The 17,500-nt window shown below is 36.8% G+C and overlaps 2 pseudogenes; both read left to right on the top strand.

Moving 5' to 3' along the window:
• The first annotated feature begins 5,852 nt into the window (after positions 1 to 5,852).
• LOC122060473 lies at positions 5,853 to 7,187 on the top strand (annotated as a pseudogene).
• Positions 7,188 to 7,913: 726 nt separating this feature from the next.
• Positions 7,914 to 9,178, top strand: LOC122060681 (annotated as a pseudogene).
• The last annotated feature ends 8,322 nt before the right edge of the window (positions 9,179 to 17,500 follow it).

Below are 17,500 nucleotides of genomic sequence, written 5' to 3'. Positions count from 1 at the left end.
ATGCTGTTAAAATTCTCGGAGGAGACTATTCAAAAACCAAGTTTCTGGTAGAAAGATCATAAATTCCTGGCGAGGTGGGTGCCTAACACCTTCCCACTCTCGTAACTTGACACGGACCCTTATCTCTGGAACAGACCAAAATATGAAGTCAAATTTAGCGGTTCCTTCTTTTCACAGGAATCCAACCCCCTATTTGAGCTCGATCCCTCGATCAAAATTGGGCTCCACCATAGGGTTCTAGGCCCTGAATCCTAGATGGTGACTCCAAACATCATGCTTTCCCCATCCCCCCAATAGCCGCCATACCATGTTTTGGAGACCATTCAATTCATTCACCCCTTGCGAAGTAGACCAGAGATGAGGAGGAAAAGAGAGGAAAAAGAGAGAGAGAGCAAAAGTTATTTTCCCTTACACATGGCACAACACGTTTTAAAGCCTTAAGGCCCATGGGCCAAAGAAGACAATATTGTGCAAGGTTAATGGGGCCGGGGCATTACATTGTATCTTGATGTTTACTGTTACACCTTAAGTTGTCTCTTTTGTCTATATGTGTAAAATGCCATATTTAACTTAGAATATTTTTCAATAATTTCTTACACAATATTAGGCCAGAAAAGAAACTATACCATATGCATTCTTGGATATCTTACATACTCTCACCACAAATGATTTTACCATTTATCTTAATTTCTTAGCTGAGAGTATTATGCCTAAAAATGTTCTCTAATTTAGGCTTATCTGTTTTAAAAACCATTGCTTCTCTTCAGTGTTGTATCCTAATCATTGATTGATCAAGTGCAACATGTAGGAAGAGGTTAGCATCCATTACCAATCAACAATAAATGGGAAGAAATTTGTGGATTGCTTGTGTGAGGTAAAAATATTGCCGGGCATTAAAGTTGATAAGGTATGTTGACACTACATGTTTCTGTTCCTCGATAAGTAGCTCCCTATTATTGTTATTTTTATGAGACTGAACAATTATATTTTGGGTGAATCCTTGTTTAGTTGCTTCTGTTGCAAGTAATTGGTTTATTTACTATGTTCAAATAATGAATCTTGGTGCCAAGGATTAGATGGTTTGGCTTCAAGATCAGTTGGACACTATAAGCAGGGTGCCCGTTTTGCCAACTGGTAAGTTTGTTTGTTGTGTCTTTTGCTGCTCTTTTACAAATAGTGATTGCATGTGACCCTTTTCTTGATGGTCTTGAAACATGTTCCTTTGGTAATTTTTTTAGCTATCTATTTTATCCATTTGTCACTTCAAATGTTTGGGTTTTAACCTGATGCACCTTGCTACCAGTTTTCTAGTAAAAATGTAGTTATTTTTCCTTATGGTCCTTCTACTTTGGCTATGAAAGAAGATGCATGAGGACTTGCATGTTTTGCAGCTATTTCTTAGGTATCCCTTAGTACCAACATTGATTTGGAACATGGTTGCTTACATGCTGCAGTGTTGTTCCTTGATAGAATAAACAGATTTATGGAGTAGATTGTTTTTGCTTTTGTGCATATGAAAAATTATCTACGCACATGCTCACACATATGAGCATTAGTACAACTTTCTGCTTTGTTGCTTGGTTTGCTAAAAAAATGTTTAAAGATTCATTCAAACTTTTGGTGAATTGATATAATTCTATTATAGTAGAAGTTATATGACAACTTTAGCATTTCACTATGATAATTGTCGAAAATTGATCCGATTATTGCTCTCTTTTGAATATTTTACGGGAAGAGGTAAGCTTGCAAAGAGCCATGTAAGCTAAACAAATTGTGCATATTCATATACTTAATTAAATGATTTATATGATAGCTATGAGATTGAGTTAAAATATCTTTCCTTACCTTCCTTCATACAATAAACTTGTGACTATATGTCTAAGTAGTTATGTCAATTTTGAATTTATATGAAAATGCTATTTTATTTCCAAGTATATCTTCTTTAATGTTTTATCCATCTTCCTGTTTTCTCTTTGAGTTGCCCTTGCTTGTAGTAATTTTTATTTTAACTATTAGTAGTCATCACAATCATCTCTCTCTCAACATATGACCACATGTGTCATACTACTATTATATAAGTGCATGTACTCATGCTTCGTGGATAATCTTTCTCTTGATTAAATTACCCCTTTTACTTATTTAAATACCTTAAGTTTTTCGTTATATTTTTTTGTCAATCTTTTTTATATTTTCTATATTGTTGGTATCCTTTATATTTTTTAATATTTTTAAATATTCTTTAAAAATCACTCAAATCCCTTTTCTTATCTCACTCTTTCTCACTTTCCATTTTCTTTTGCAATAAGTCTTTCCCTCATCTCACACGTTCCTCTCTTTTTCTTTTTTTTATTATTTTTCTAGGATTTATTTTAAAAAAATAAACTATAATTTAGGAATTTTTCTACCAAAACCTTATTAGTTACCTTACCAATCAAAATTCCTCATCTTCCCGACTTTTTTCTCTATTTAAAATATATTTTATGATTTTCTTTCTCTTTTATTTTTCCTTTGTGTGATTATTCCTTGATGTTTTAATTTGTAGATGAATGAATAAGCTAGGTAGATTTATCCTTTAGATTGTATTTTGTGGTAGTTAGAAATTTTTTATTTAATCATAATTTGGTAATTGTTTCAGGTTCATTCAATTTCTTAAAACCAGAAAGTGATGTTTAAGGGTATGCCTATTCATTTCTCTATTTTTATTTTTTCTTTAATAGAAAGAACTGATTTTCTTTGATTAATTGTCTTATACTTTTATTTTTCATCGGAACAAAAGAAATGTTTTCCTTCCCTATTGAGCTAATCAATTTACGTAATTAACCATTGACAGGTGGGAAAGGGTTTATCCAAAGATGCCAACGCTCAGAAATTAGCTTTTCAACACTGGATTGAAGAATTTTTCCCCTCTTAAATCCCCCATCTTTGAATTTTTTTTTATTATTTTTTAAAATCATTGTCAATGAACTTGATGATCTATATATTTGTTTTGCCTTTGCATCTTAAGAAGAGATTCGATTTCATTTTGGCGTAGATTGATCCGCAACACTGTTATGAGCATAATTTGCAGATATACTATGAAGAATGGTGTAAATCACAACGTGGCCAGTCATTCTTCTATTGGTTAGTATTTAGTGATATATATATATATACATTTTTAATTATTTGTACATTGTTATTATTATGTTTAGCAAGGACGAGGTAAGAATACTTGTAGCATGTAGGAGTTGAAGAGTCATGATTTTGTCAAACTCATAAAAGTATAACGAAATGTTGGTTATTAGCCGGTTAATTTCAATCTAAAAATTCTGCATTATACAGTGTAGTATAATAAAGCTTCTAAGACTAAAAAAGCTTGTATTCACTTTGAGGAGAAGGGAAAGAGGTTGATCTTAGAAACTGCCTAGATCTAAGCTTAAACACAAATGAATTAAATTTCTTGAACCTGTATGATTTTTATTTTGAATGAAGTTTATTATAGAATCCTATTTGAGATAATGCCTTCGCCTTTTCTAAAATGTTCAATTAATTGATCGTAGCTTTTATTATCTTACTGCCAGAAAAGTGAAAAAGACAACTACTCTATTCCATTATTCCTTATGTTATATAGTTTGGATTAAATGAAAAACCCATAGAGCTTCAACCTGAAATTTTGAGGAAAAAGGTTATTGTTGAGGAGAACTTATTCTTTGATCATTGATTGAGTGTTTACTAGAGGAATTCAACCAGATTCCTATAGAACAATTTAGATTGTATTTTCAGAATTTGATATTTAATTAAAAGGAGTTCTATTGATCATAAAATATACTTCACATGTTCCACTTGCATTTTGCATATGTGGATTTTTACTGGTAATAGCATGAGCATGTACTCATGCTTCGTGGCTAATCTTTTTTTGGATTATTCTGTCATTCTTCTTTACGTAAATACCTTATCTTTTTTCTTATAACTTTTTTTCATCTTTCTATGTCTGCTATACTTTTGGGTAGCCCTTGTTTTTTTATTATAATTAATTATTTTCTAAAAAATAAATTTCTTTATTAGTCTCAAACTCTTGCAGCCCTTTCTAAGGAAAATTATTTTCTCTCTCACTCTCTCCCACTTTACCACTTTTCCTCATTTGTCTCTCACGTTCCGCTTTCTCACTCTCTTCCAATCTTTTATTATATTATTTCTTTATTAATTCCTTCTCTCTCCATCTATCTTGCTATAATCTATCTCTTTCTATTTTTACTAAAAAAAATAAAAAAATCTATTTCTTTCTATATTTTCTCCCCGCAATTGTTTTTTTAATTTCGTTTAGTTTGCTTATTAATAAAAACTATTAACATAAAAAATTTGTTTCCTTAGTAATCTCCAGCTCTCACACCCCCTTCACCTAAAACTACTGTTTGGCCTCACCATAGCCCTTCTTCCTCTTCTTTGTCAAAGAAGAGTGATGGGTGTTGTACGAGAATGATATCCACTCCATTGATCATCACTGCGGGAGGGAGAGAGCAAAATAGTGGAAATAAAGATTAGCTTCACCAGTTTGGAGGATATTTATTCCATGGATATCCGTCGTGTTTCCCACGTTACTTTTGATCGATTCAAAGCTTTTTTTGGTTTACCCACTGAGTTCGAGGCCGAGGTTCCCAGGAGGGTCCCCGGTGCGAGATTACTACTCCCCAATTCTCTCTCTCTCTTTCTGTCTGTACCTTTGCCTCATCTGTTTGCTTGTGGAAAACTCTATTTTATTTGGCTTATGAGTTCATCTGGAATTCTTTAACTCTTGTATGATTTGTTTCTTTCACTTGTCTCCTAATTGGGCTAATCGAGTTGTAATCGGGTCTTAAACAGATAATGTACCAATAAAGCTTTAACTAATCTTTAATTGTCTTAGATTTAAGAAGCTTTAATATTGTTTATTAAATTATCAACAATTTAGAAAATAATTTACACTTAATTACATTCAATAATTGATAAAAATATCAATATCTACCAATATTTTACCCAAACAAAGAGGTATATCATACTATCATACTATTTTACTATCATATCATACTATCATATTCTATCATATACTATCATATACTACTATTATATAAAAGCATGTACTCATGCTTCGTGGTAAATCTTTTTTTGGACTATTTTATCATTTTTTTTTACTTAAATACATTATCTTTTTTATTATAACTTTTTTTCATCTTTCTATTTTTGCTATACTTTTGGGTACCCCTTGTTTTTTTATTATAATTTAATATTTTCTAAAAAATAAATTTCTTTATTAGTCTCAAACTCTCACACCCCTTTCTAAGGAAAATTAGTTTCTCTCTCACTCTCTCCCACTTTCTCACTTTTTTCCTCATTTGTCTCTCACGTTCCTCTCTCTCTCACTCTCGTCCAATCTTTAATTATATTATTTCTATATTAATTCCTTCCCTCTCCATCTATCTTGTTATAATCTATCTATTTCTATTTTACTAGGAACAAAAAAAAATCTATTTCTTTCTATATTGTCTCCCCTCAATTGCTTTTTTAATTTCGTTTAGTTTGCTTATTAATAAAAACTATTTACATAAAAAATTTGTTTCCTTATTAATCTCCAGCTCTCACACCCCCTTCACCTAAAACTACTGTTTGACCTCACCCAAAGCCCTTCTTCCTTTTCTTTGTCAAAGAAGCAGACTGATGAAGAAGAAGAAGGAAGTGATGGGTGTTGTCCAAGAACGATATCCAATCCATTGATCGTCAATGCGGGAGGGAGAGAGCGGAATAGTGGAAACAAAGATCAGCGTCACCAGTTCGGAGGATATTGATTCCATGGATATCTGCTGTGTTTCCCACGTTACTTTTGATCGATTCAAAGTTTTTGTTGGTTTATCCTCTGAGTTCGAGGCCGAGGTTACCAGGAGGCCCGGTGCCACGTTAGTACTCCCCAATTCTCTCCGTACCGCTGCCTCGTCTGTTTGCTTGTGGAAAACTCTGTTTGATTTGGCTTATGAGTTCATCTGGAATCCTTTGACTCTTGTATGATTTGTTTCTTTCACTTGTCTCTGTACCATGGATTCTGGTGTGTTTTCTTCAATGTTTCCTTATCATGGAGCCTATCCTCCCAACGATATGGGAAGCTGTTCATTATTATTGTATAAATTGCTTCTTCACAGTGCTGTACCTGTAGGAACTCATGTATATTAATGATGGAACTATGAATCTGGGATTATTCTCTCTTTCACTGGTGGCATGCACATTTATCTATCTTATATATCACATATTAAACTTGAGTCTTCTTAACCATACATTTGTTGCTTCCCAGGGATGTCTGGTATCACTGCTTATGCTGGTTTTCATTAGGTGTGATCTCCTAAGAAAGAAGAAACTGTGTTCATATTGGCGGCATCTGGTGCAGTTGGCCAACTTGTCGAACAGTTTGCCAAGTTATTAGGCTGTTTTGTGGTTGGAAGTGCAAGAAGCAAAGAAAAGGTGAGTCTTCATCACGGTCACTTCTTTCTATGGACATGTTAACCCAGGATTTCTGGTAGATAGATATGATGAGGACAGTCACTAATTTATTTGGCAAAAAAGGGGAAAAAAAAATGAAAAGAAGAGAGGATTATGATCACTAGCTAATGATTTCTTTTGGGATAAAAATTAAGGTTAATCTATTGAAGAACAAGTTTGGATTTGACAAGGCTTTCAATTATAAAGAAGAGAATGACTTGGATGCTACTTTCAGAAGTCAGTATTAGTATCTTTATAAGAGAAATCTCAATATCATGTCAAACCTCCTCTTTACCTTGTTTGAAAGTCTGTAATTAAAATATTCTATCTTTTGTCCAGGTACTTTCCTGAAGGCATAGACATTTTATCTGAAAATGTTGGTGGGAAGATTCTTGATGAGTCCTCCTCAACGTGAAAGTTTGTGGCTGCATTGTTTGTGTGAGATGACCTCTCAGAACAACCTAGAAAAGCCAGTGTGCAAATTTGTTTTTCCTTATAACTAAGCAGATTCGAGTGAAAGGTTCACGGTTTTCAGCTACTATCACCTTTACGGCAAGTTTCTTGATTTCATTATACCATTTATCAAAGAAGGAAAGGTAGCTTATGTAGAAGATACTGCTGAAGGCCTTGATGAAGCAGCTGGAGCTCTTATTGGACTCTTAAGTGGCTTCAATGTTGGGAAACATGTTTTAGTGGTTGCTCATGAATGATTACTGCATTTTGTAATTTTCATCTGTCTCTACTGTGTTGTATGGAGGACTTAAGCATACATGGTTTCAATTTACAATTAAAAAGTTTTTTGAGGGATCTTTTAGTTGATTAGCGGGCTTCCATTTTGAACAAATTATTTTCATAGATTTATGATTGTTTAGAATTTTTTTGTGGGCCTTCCTACAAAAGATATGTTTCGTTGATTCTGTATTATTTTATTTGCTAAAAGAATGAAAAACTATACGAAAAAATGAAGGTCCAATTGCATTCATAGTCACTTCAAAAAAGGGTGGCAAGAATCAGGTATACACTCTTTCCAAAAATTAAAAATAGGTATGAATGAAATTGGCTATAATTGTCTACCACTTGCCTGATAACCTCCTTTGAATTTATGGACCACAAACTAATGCAATCTTGTCTTTCTTATTTTATTTATTTATTTATTTTGCATAAGGTCGTTTTGGGGACTAGAAATAAACTCCTTCACATTTATATTTTGTCACATGATAAATTTGAAGGGTTAAAATTTTGTGGATAGAATGACCCCAATATTCCTTATTCACTCTCTCTCTCTCTCTCTCTCTCTCTCTCTCTCTGGAAAGGGTTGACATTAGTTGAGATAAAGACAAAGCGTTAGAGGCCGAAGGATCCTTTCTTCTGAAGTCGTTTCTGTGGAAGAAACCTTTCTTACATCTCTGTTTCACATCAAGGTAAACAACTCGAAGATGGACCTAAATTCATTCTTCGGTAATTTTTTCCATTTTTCTAGGTTATTGTATGAATTTGATTCCTGCATATTCAATTTTTTTTTTTTTCTTTCCAAATCACTTTATTGTATTGAAACTTAAAACCCCTAAAATCCATGATTCAAGCTAAAGAAGTAGAAACTTCTACCTTATTTTTTTTGTGTCTTGCTTTATCTACCTTTGAATTGTTGCATAATTATATAGTATATTTGTTGACCATTCTCTCCCTTTCCCTCTCACTCCTCCCCACGTATGCCACACGTGTATTTGCACGTGTCAGTTTTACTAGTATATATATATAGGAAATGAACACTCTCTTATTGCTCGGCTGAGAGTCTAGACATAAAGGGTGGTGAAATAACACACCCACCCTTGTGAATGAAAGCTTTTTTTCTTTAGGGTATTGCAGCCAGACTTAAGTGCCTCGGAGGTAGACATCTTAGCGGCCTGGTCTCCAAAAGCCACAGTTTCAGGCTACCAAGGTGACAAGCGCTCTGTAATGTACAACATTATATCTGGAACATCCATGTCCTGCCCTCATGCAACTGGTGCTGCTGCTTATGTTAAAATATTTCATCCTTTATGGTCCCCTGCTGCAATTAAATCAGCTCTCATGACAACAGGTGATTTAAGATTTGTAACCAAGGAAGTACAGAAGTCTCAAAACTAAGCTTAACCTACTCAATTATTTTTTATGTTTGTCTTGCAGCTTATCCCATTAGTGCAATAGTGCCTCCTATCATAAAGAGGCTGAATTGGCTTATGGTGCTGGTCAAATTGATCCACTAAAGGCTGTTAATCCAGGTCTTGTGTATGACATTTCGAAAGCTGACTATATACAAGAGTTGTGCAACATGGGTTTTAGTGCAGATGAAATTAAGATTATAGCTGGAGGTAATGTTACTTGTGCCTAGAAAAATGGAACTGGTGCTCTTTTAAACTATCCTTCTTTGGGTGCTTCAGTTACTGTCGGATGGAAAATTGATAGTTATTTCCTGAGAACAGTTACCAATGTTGGCTTACCAAATTCTACATACAAGGCGACAGCTGGACCACAAAAACTACTAAATGTCACAGTTATTCCCAATGTTCTATCTTTCAAGTCTTTGAACCAGAAGCAGAATTTCACTGTACATGTTACGGGGCCAGGAACTGACCAAGCTTCAATCATCTCTACATGGTTACTGTGGTCTGATGGGATACATAATGTAAGAAGTCCAATTGCCTTTTGGACCTATTCTTGAAATTATTAATCTTTCTTCAAAAATTAATTTAGAAGAAAAATAAAACAAAAGGGTTAGTGATACGGTAACTGAGAAAGACCCAGGTCCCCTGATGGTTTTAGTTTTCGCTTCTTTCTTGGGGCTAGGAACTAAAACCTGGTAAAAGCATTGCGTAGCTTTTTCTGCAATCCTCAAAATATTAGCTACATTAACCAGACCTTTATTTGCTTGGTTCCAAAGCTTGAGGGGGCAGACCAGGTTTCCTTCTTTTCTCCAATCTCTCTTACCAACCTTCTTTATAAGTTTATTGCAAAAATATTTTAAATAGGGTTAAGATAGTTATTGATCATCAGCTGAACTATAACTAGGTTGCTTTTATCCTGAGGAGAATTATTATTGGCAACATCGCTCAATGCCATGAAATTTTTAGAGGCTTTGATGGGAACTCCTCTGTTCTCCTCAAGCTAGATATCCCCAGAGCATTTTTTTTTTTTTTTCTTTTGGCTAAAATTCCAAATTTGTATTAAAAAAGTGAAAAGAATACATTAAAAGACTGAAGAGCTAAAACCCCCACCTTCACCATTGCCATCAGCAGAGGCACTCAACAGCCACTAACAAAACTGATATCAAGGTCTAGCTTCAGCATCCCTAGCCACCTCTTCCTGAATACAATATGGAAGATTTGGACAAGTTTCCCATAGTCCTGATTTAGCTGTTGCTTTAGCAAGGAAATCAGCAATCACATTAGCTTCTCTGAAACTATGCGTTAACTTTCATGAGATAGCTTGAAGATAGTGATAAACTGCACTCCACTCTTGCAAGACAAACCATGGAATGAAATTAGCGTGCACTGCTACGACTACCGACTTTGAATCAATCTCAATCCATAGAGCCTCAATTCCACTGATTTTTTTTCTCCATATTCCTTCCAACAGCCCTTTGAATTCTGCCATATAATTTGATTGTATTCCTAAGAAAATATTAAAAGAGTCAATAATGACTCCCTTGTGATCTCGAAGAATACATGCTGCACCAGCTCATCCTGGGTTACCCAATGAACAACCATCATCATTCAATTTATACCATCCAACCATGGGAGCACACCAATGTACTTGAAGAATAGGTATTTTATCCTTTGGGAGACCATGCGATCCCAGATTTTTGCAAGAAACTAGATCATTTGCGCATCAAATAGCACCTTTCATATCAAGATTACTTTCCTTCAATTCTCTGAGAATCACATAAAAACTTGACCCGTGAGCTTGCTCCTATTATCATACCGCCACCCATTTCTCTCTCTCCAAATGTTGTCCGCCACTATGACAAGCCCTGTAGTCCAGAGGTCTTTCAATGCTAGAATGTGTGCTTTCCTCTTCCACCAGATTACCAGGTCAAGGATTGAATCTTGTCTATGCCTACCTATCCCAAAGATGCCACAAATCGTTTCCAGATCTCCACAGAATAATTGCACTCAAGAAAAAGAAGATGGAAGGACTCCTCTGACATCCCACACGACTACACTTTGAAGCGAGTAATACTCCCTTAGCACATACTCCATTATTTGTTGGGATCTTCCCATGAACCAGTCTCCAACCAAAAGCAGCTTACTGAGGCTGCAGTTGCTTACCCCATATAATTGTCCTCCATGGAGTTATTGGATTTCTCTTCTGGATTTCATCTCATGTAGAAAAAGTGGTAAACAGCTCAATGGATGAACAACTCCAGGTGCATCTACCCTAAATGGAATATTGGGGAAGACGAACTAAGGTAGCTAACTCAGTGGAATTTAGCAAGAAAGCTGATCCGGTCCTTAAAAATGACCACTGATTATTTAATATGAAATCAGAAACTTTTGTGTTTGCTTTTGCAAAAAAAATTATCATCCAAACCAGACTTCTCCATTACTGAAAAAATCACCCAGCCATCTATCTTTCCAAAAGCTGATAGATCTACCATTGCCAACAACCCATCTTTCTTTACTTGCCATGAAACTCCAAACCCTCGTCCCAAGCTAGATAAATGAAGATTTGTAGGATTTCTTCATAGCACCATTACTTGCTGTGAACCTAGATCTGAAGAACCTACTAGCAGCTGATAAACCATGTTTGATATGCCAAACTTGTTTGCAAAAGAGCACCTTATTTATATTAGGAAGACGATGAATACCAAGCACTCCTTCTCTCTGGGCCTACAGACCATATCCCAGCTAACTGATATTGCCTTAGCGGGATCCACATCTCCCGTCCATAGAAAATTCTACATTTATTTTTCAGATAATGAAATAAAAGAAGCTGGCCACCAATACACAAAAAAACTATGAACTGGTACGCCAGAACAACAGACCGAATCAGTTGAGCTCTTCTTGCCATTGACAATGTTTTCCCTTTCCAGCTAGCCAATCAACTCTTGATTTTATCCATAGTCGACATAAAAGCCTGTTTTTTTTCACCCTTCCCTTAAAAATTTCCACGCCTAGATACTTAGTAGAGAAATTACACACTGGAACTCCAACAATATTAGGACGGCATACTTTCTATCAGGGAGGATACTACCTAGAAACAATTTGCTTTTCTCCATATTCATTTTTTTATCAGAAAATTTTTGATAGCAAGTAAGAAAATCATTGAAATGTCTGACATACCTAATTGAGGCGTTCATAAAAATGTATATATCATCAGCAAATAATAAAGTTATAGGGACCACTGTGTCTCTCGGACTCTATAGAGCTTTTAACTTTTTTCCTCTAGGAGTTTTCTCAAACCTCTATAGAGTACTTCCTTAACTAAGATAAAAATAATAGGGGACATAGGATCTCCTTAGCGAAGTCCTCTTTCCACCCCAACTTATTCAATAAGGCCACCTTTAAGAAGAATGGATATTTTGGCAAAAGACGAGATTTGAAAATCCAGTTAATCCAAGAATCAGAGAATCTAAATTGACGAAGCACTCGAAAAAAAAAAAAATCCCACAAAAAAGTGTGTCAAATGCTTTTTGAATGTTTATTTTGACACCCAAGCCACCATCTCTAGATGCTGAGAACACCAGATTTTCTAATTCAGAAGCTAGACAGACATTTGATTGAATAACTTTTCCTTTCTGAAAAGTTCCTTGCTCATCAGGGAGGAGATGAGGGAGAAGACACAACATTCTTTTTTTTTCTTCTAAAAGTTCATTTGTATTAAAGAAGAATGAAAAAAAGAAAATTACAAAAACTAGCAAAATAATCCAGAACCACCAACAAAAAATAGATCAATCTCCCACCTTCGGCAAAGCCATTAGCAGGGGGGAAAACCTAACATAATAAAATCAATCCCTTGAGATACGAAATCTCAAGATCAAATGCACCTCTATTCTAATATAAAAACTTGCACAAATTACTTCCATGATGAGGCAAAACATTCAGACTTTTGGTTAGCCTGCTCTCCTTTTGCCTTTCCCTTGCCTTTTTATTTTTCTTTACTTTCTCAGAGCCATCATGCTCTTCCCTTAGTCTAGCTACCTCATTGATATTAGCAATCTCAAGATAATTCAATGTGGTATCTCTTCCTCGGAAAGTACTCGGCGAAACAGACTCCACCACGTTCCTCCTCTCTGCAATGTTCCCATGCCCTCCCCTAATATTAGGGCCCCTACCTCGACCATCTCGATTTTCGCCTCTCCCACATATATTTACGTTCCCTCCATGAGAGACAATACTTGCCTACCTAGGACATAATTGCAGAAAATCCTTTCGCACTTCTTCTTGATGTTGTCATTCTAAACAACTATAGATCTCTGCTAGGGTCTCCAATTTGTCCGGACTAGCCACATGAGATCGCACCTTGTCCTCTTCTAACTCACCATTTTCCTCACCCAAAAAAGTTTCATACCGAGCTTCCAACCCAAATCCTAACCCGGGTTCAAAATCTAGTGTCGCATATTTTTTTCTCCCATGGTCTGCATTTATGCTACCATGAACTACCCGATCCTTAATTGGGATATTCAAATTCATCAACAAATCGCCAGCTGTTGCGTTTGAAATTTCATTATTTTTTCCCACTTCGTGCACACTTTCTTCGAATAGCAGGTTATCATGCAACCTCACATTGCCATCTAGATGAGGACATTGAACGGAAAGATTCCTATCATGCAACTCCTCATCTTCAGGATTTTGAGTAACAACCTCACCGCCAGCCATATTAGAAAGATATCTATCCAAGCTATCATTTGTAAAAGTACTTACCTCCCTTCTTATGTTACCAACCAAAGGAGAAATTTTTGCAATCCCTTCTCCATTATCCACTACCAAATCTACTCCTTGCATGGAAGAAGGATCAATTTTCCCATGATCTTGCTTTCAAATCACCAAACTACCCTCAATGGTATTGGTTGCATCCATGTTTTTAGAGAGGTTTTGAAACCTCTCATTGGAATCACGCCTTGCCAACTGAGGAGATTATACCCGAGTTGACTCACCTTCTTCTATGGTTGAGTTACGAGGATCTCCATCAGCAGGTTCAGAGTTTCCTACCGCCATGCCAGGAACAGCTATACCTACAACCTCGACATAACTAGCACCAACCACACCTCCAGCATGTTCTTCCATCTTCGACTTTGCTTAGTCGGCTGTTTTCACACGACAAGCACCAATTAAGTGACCCACCTTATTACAGTAACCACAATGTCCAATATCATCTTCGTAGTCTATTTGTTGAGTAAAACAACAAAGCTCCTCCGAACCAGGTTGTCAGCGTTGAACTTCTATCTCTGTAACAGGCGATGCCGTCAAAGAGCTATCTACTTTAATAAGGACTCGAGCAGAATGGCCCATTGATGCACTGCGAGTTCTCCGATCTAGGGCGACTGGCCTACCCGTCGCTTTTTCCATGGACAATAAAACGTTTTATGCCAGTACTCAAGAGAGAGATCATGAATGTTAAAATCTAGTTTCCAACGCTGAAACCGAATCAGTTAACCCCCAAACCTCCAAGGGTTTGTCCTCCAAACCAATGACACGTCACTTTCCATTGAAAACTGGAAAGCGACAAAACCCATCCCTAATGGAGCCATAATTACTTTCTCCTTCTAATTCCACTTCTCCTTTGCTGCCCTCCTCAAATCGTCCAAAGATGCTAGACGAAAATTAACGCGGCCAATTAGTGCAAACCGAAACCTTGTCAAATAAGCCTCATAATCCTCCTGCAGAATATCGATTCTGGTCAAGCTCCCCGCACGAATGGGCGTCGGAAAAGCATCAATATCAGACAAAGAGGCTCCACCCACTGCGGCAGCATAAGTTTTTATTGACGCTGGGACAATGACCCCATTTCTCCACCAAAAGCCACTGCTGCAACATTAGGTTGTATGGTCACCCCATCACCAGCATCCGCTGTAGAACCTCAAATTGAGTCAAAATGACGACTGTCCGATGCCTCTTCCATAGATGGATCACTATCCCCAGACGCACTATTCATACCATCAGTAGGAATTCCAATAGGATCCATGTTCCCTATGCTTCCCAAAGTAGATAAGGGAATGTTGCTCTTGAAAAACTTTGTTATCAGAGATTGGCCTTTGATTGGTAGCCACGGCCCTTGATCGACCTCCAAATTGTCTTCTTCTTCTTCATCACCACCAGCCACGATTTCAGAACTTCTAGCGCTGCTCATGATTGACTTTGTCCTTCAAATTCCATCATCACTCCCTAGTCAGTTACTCTCTCCCCTTGTCAATTTCTCAGAAGATGCAACATTCTTATGGCCAGAATTTTTGATAAAGTTCTGTAGAAGAAATTCCCCATGTAAAGATGTCTGGATCCATTCAAGGTCCCACCTCCATCAACTTTCGAAATCAATGCCAGGAAATTGTTATTGGTTCCCCTTGGAAAAAGGCCACTAATAAAAAAAAAAAAAAAAAAAAAAAAAAAAAAACTTCCCATAGCATTACAAAAGTCATGCAAAAGAATTTACCAGCAGTGTCAAAAGAAAGAACTTGAGTACCCATCTGGTCCAGGCGAGATTTCTGGGTGAAGGTCCCAAACTGCCTATTATTTCTACCTCCCTTGGGATCAAATCAAGAGAAACCACTCTGAAAAACTTTGATGCAAGTTTTCTTGCCACTAAAATTCCCACCACATGCAAGAGTGTGACAAAAGGTAAAGATACTACTAAACACACTCTCTAGGACACAAGACAGAAAACCTGGTCAGGATAATATCTGAATAACTCCAAATCCTGCCAATAATAAACTTAAGGTGAGAAAGGAATTTATCCTTTTCTTGCTTAGACCACCCAACAGGAATCTTTTTTTTTTTTCGCTAAAAATTCATTGTATTAAAAGAAGGGGAAAAAGAGTATACAAAAACAATAACATATTTGGATTCTGGAAAATTCTACTCCACCTTCGGCATTGCCATCAGCAGAGAAAGAACTCACAACAGAAACCAAATCACAAAAATTTGAAATAAAAAACAGAATACATTAAAAGAAGCGGTATCTAGGCCGGGATTGACCATCCACTTCCAACTCTATAGCAATCAGCGCAGGCCAGGATTGGATAGGAGAAGAAACTTCGAATTTTGCTGCTGTTTTTGCCAAGAAATCAGCCACAGGATTTGCTTCCCGCATACAGTGAGTGATTTTCCAGGTAAGAGAGTTCAAATAGGAGGTTAAACTCATCCACCTCTGAAGACAAACCCAAGGGATTCTTCCCTTAGATATAAGTAAAACTACAGCAACTGAGTCACATTCAATCCACAAATGAGTAATACCCATATCTCTTGCAAATTCCAGCCCAGTAATAACAGCTATCATCTCGGCTTCAAAATTTGTGTGGACACCAAGAAAAGTTCTGAAAGACTGTAATATTTCTGAATTTTCATTCCGAAATACTCCACCCACACCTGCTTTTCCTGGATTTCCCAAAGAGCAACCATCTGAGTTTAGCTTCACCCATCCCCTTTGGGGAGGACACCAAAAGATTTCCATTACCTTTCTTGGTTTGTATCGCACCCTAGAGATCCCCAATCGTTTGGCACACAGTAGGGAGCTAAATGAGAGAGGGGACCCTGTAGCAGCAGTCATCTGGAGGCTGATTTCACTTTTAATCATAGCAAAACAGTGTCTAGATGATTTGGAGACCCCCTCAAAAATTCTTGCATTCCTTTCCTGCCATATGACACTAGGAACCAGAGAGAAACCAGTAATCCACACCTTTTTAAAATGGAGATTCTTTGCTTTTTGTTTCCACCATGCAATAAAAGAAAGCATGTCCATATAAGGTTTCCATTGCACATCGAAGCCTTCACAGAAAGCTCTCCACAAACTACGAGCAAATTCACAGTTATAAAATAAGTGAGACATTGATTCTTCATCTTTACCACACAAACTGCACCGGGAAGCCATTTGCACTCCACGACGAGACACATTTTCATCTGTTGGTAATCTATTTTGAACTAACCGCCAAGCAAAAACAGCTTGTCTTGGTTGGTTAGATGAGTTCCATATAAGAGAAAACCAACTCACTTTCTGATATTTTTCTCTATTTTCTTCCCAGGCAGATTAAATAGAGAAGATACCTGAAGAGGTCAATCGCCAAAGACATTGGTCGTTCACACCTTGGATGTGAATACGTTTAGCTTTCTCCCAAATTTCAGCAAGTAAAACCGACTCCACATGAGGGAGGTCCCAGGCGGCTTGGCATATGAAATCAGAAACTTTTTCTTTTACATCTAAGAAAAAAACAGGGTCCAAGTTTGTCTTCTCAGCGATAGATTGATTGTCAATCCATCTATCTAACCAAAAATCAATTTTTTCCCCATTTCCCAGAATCCATTGCTCGTTCTTCGCGACGAAACTCCAAACTCTTTTCAAGCCCGGCCATATAGATGAAGACTTATATCCCCTTCGCAGCGAACCATCTTCCTTGATAAAACGTTCCCTGAAGAATCTGCTGAGAAGAGAATCCTCATGTTTGATTTGCCAAGCCAGTTTACATAAACAAACAAAATTCACTTCTCTCATCCTTCTAATTCCCAGACCCCCTTCCTTTTTAGGCTTGCACACCCCTTCCCATTTCATAACAATCTTTTTTGCCACTTCCATATCACCTGACCAAATAAAATTCCTCATCCACCGTTCCACCACCTTAATAGTTCCATCCGACCACCAGTACACAGAGAAATTGTGTATGGGAATACCAGAAATAACTGACTTAACCAATTCAATTCTCCCAGCCATAGAAAGAATTTTGCCCTTCCACCCTGCCAACCGACCCTTTATCTTATCCAGAAGAGGAAGCAAATGACTATTCTTCACTCTGCCTTTAAAAATCTCTACCCCCAAATATTTTGTAGGGAGATCAGCC

This window comes from Macadamia integrifolia, chromosome 14 (assembly GCF_013358625.1).
Source record: "Macadamia integrifolia cultivar HAES 741 chromosome 14, SCU_Mint_v3, whole genome shotgun sequence".
NCBI classification, from domain to species: domain Eukaryota; kingdom Viridiplantae; phylum Streptophyta; class Magnoliopsida; order Proteales; family Proteaceae; genus Macadamia; species Macadamia integrifolia.
This window is presented reverse-complemented; position numbering and strand designations above follow the sequence as displayed.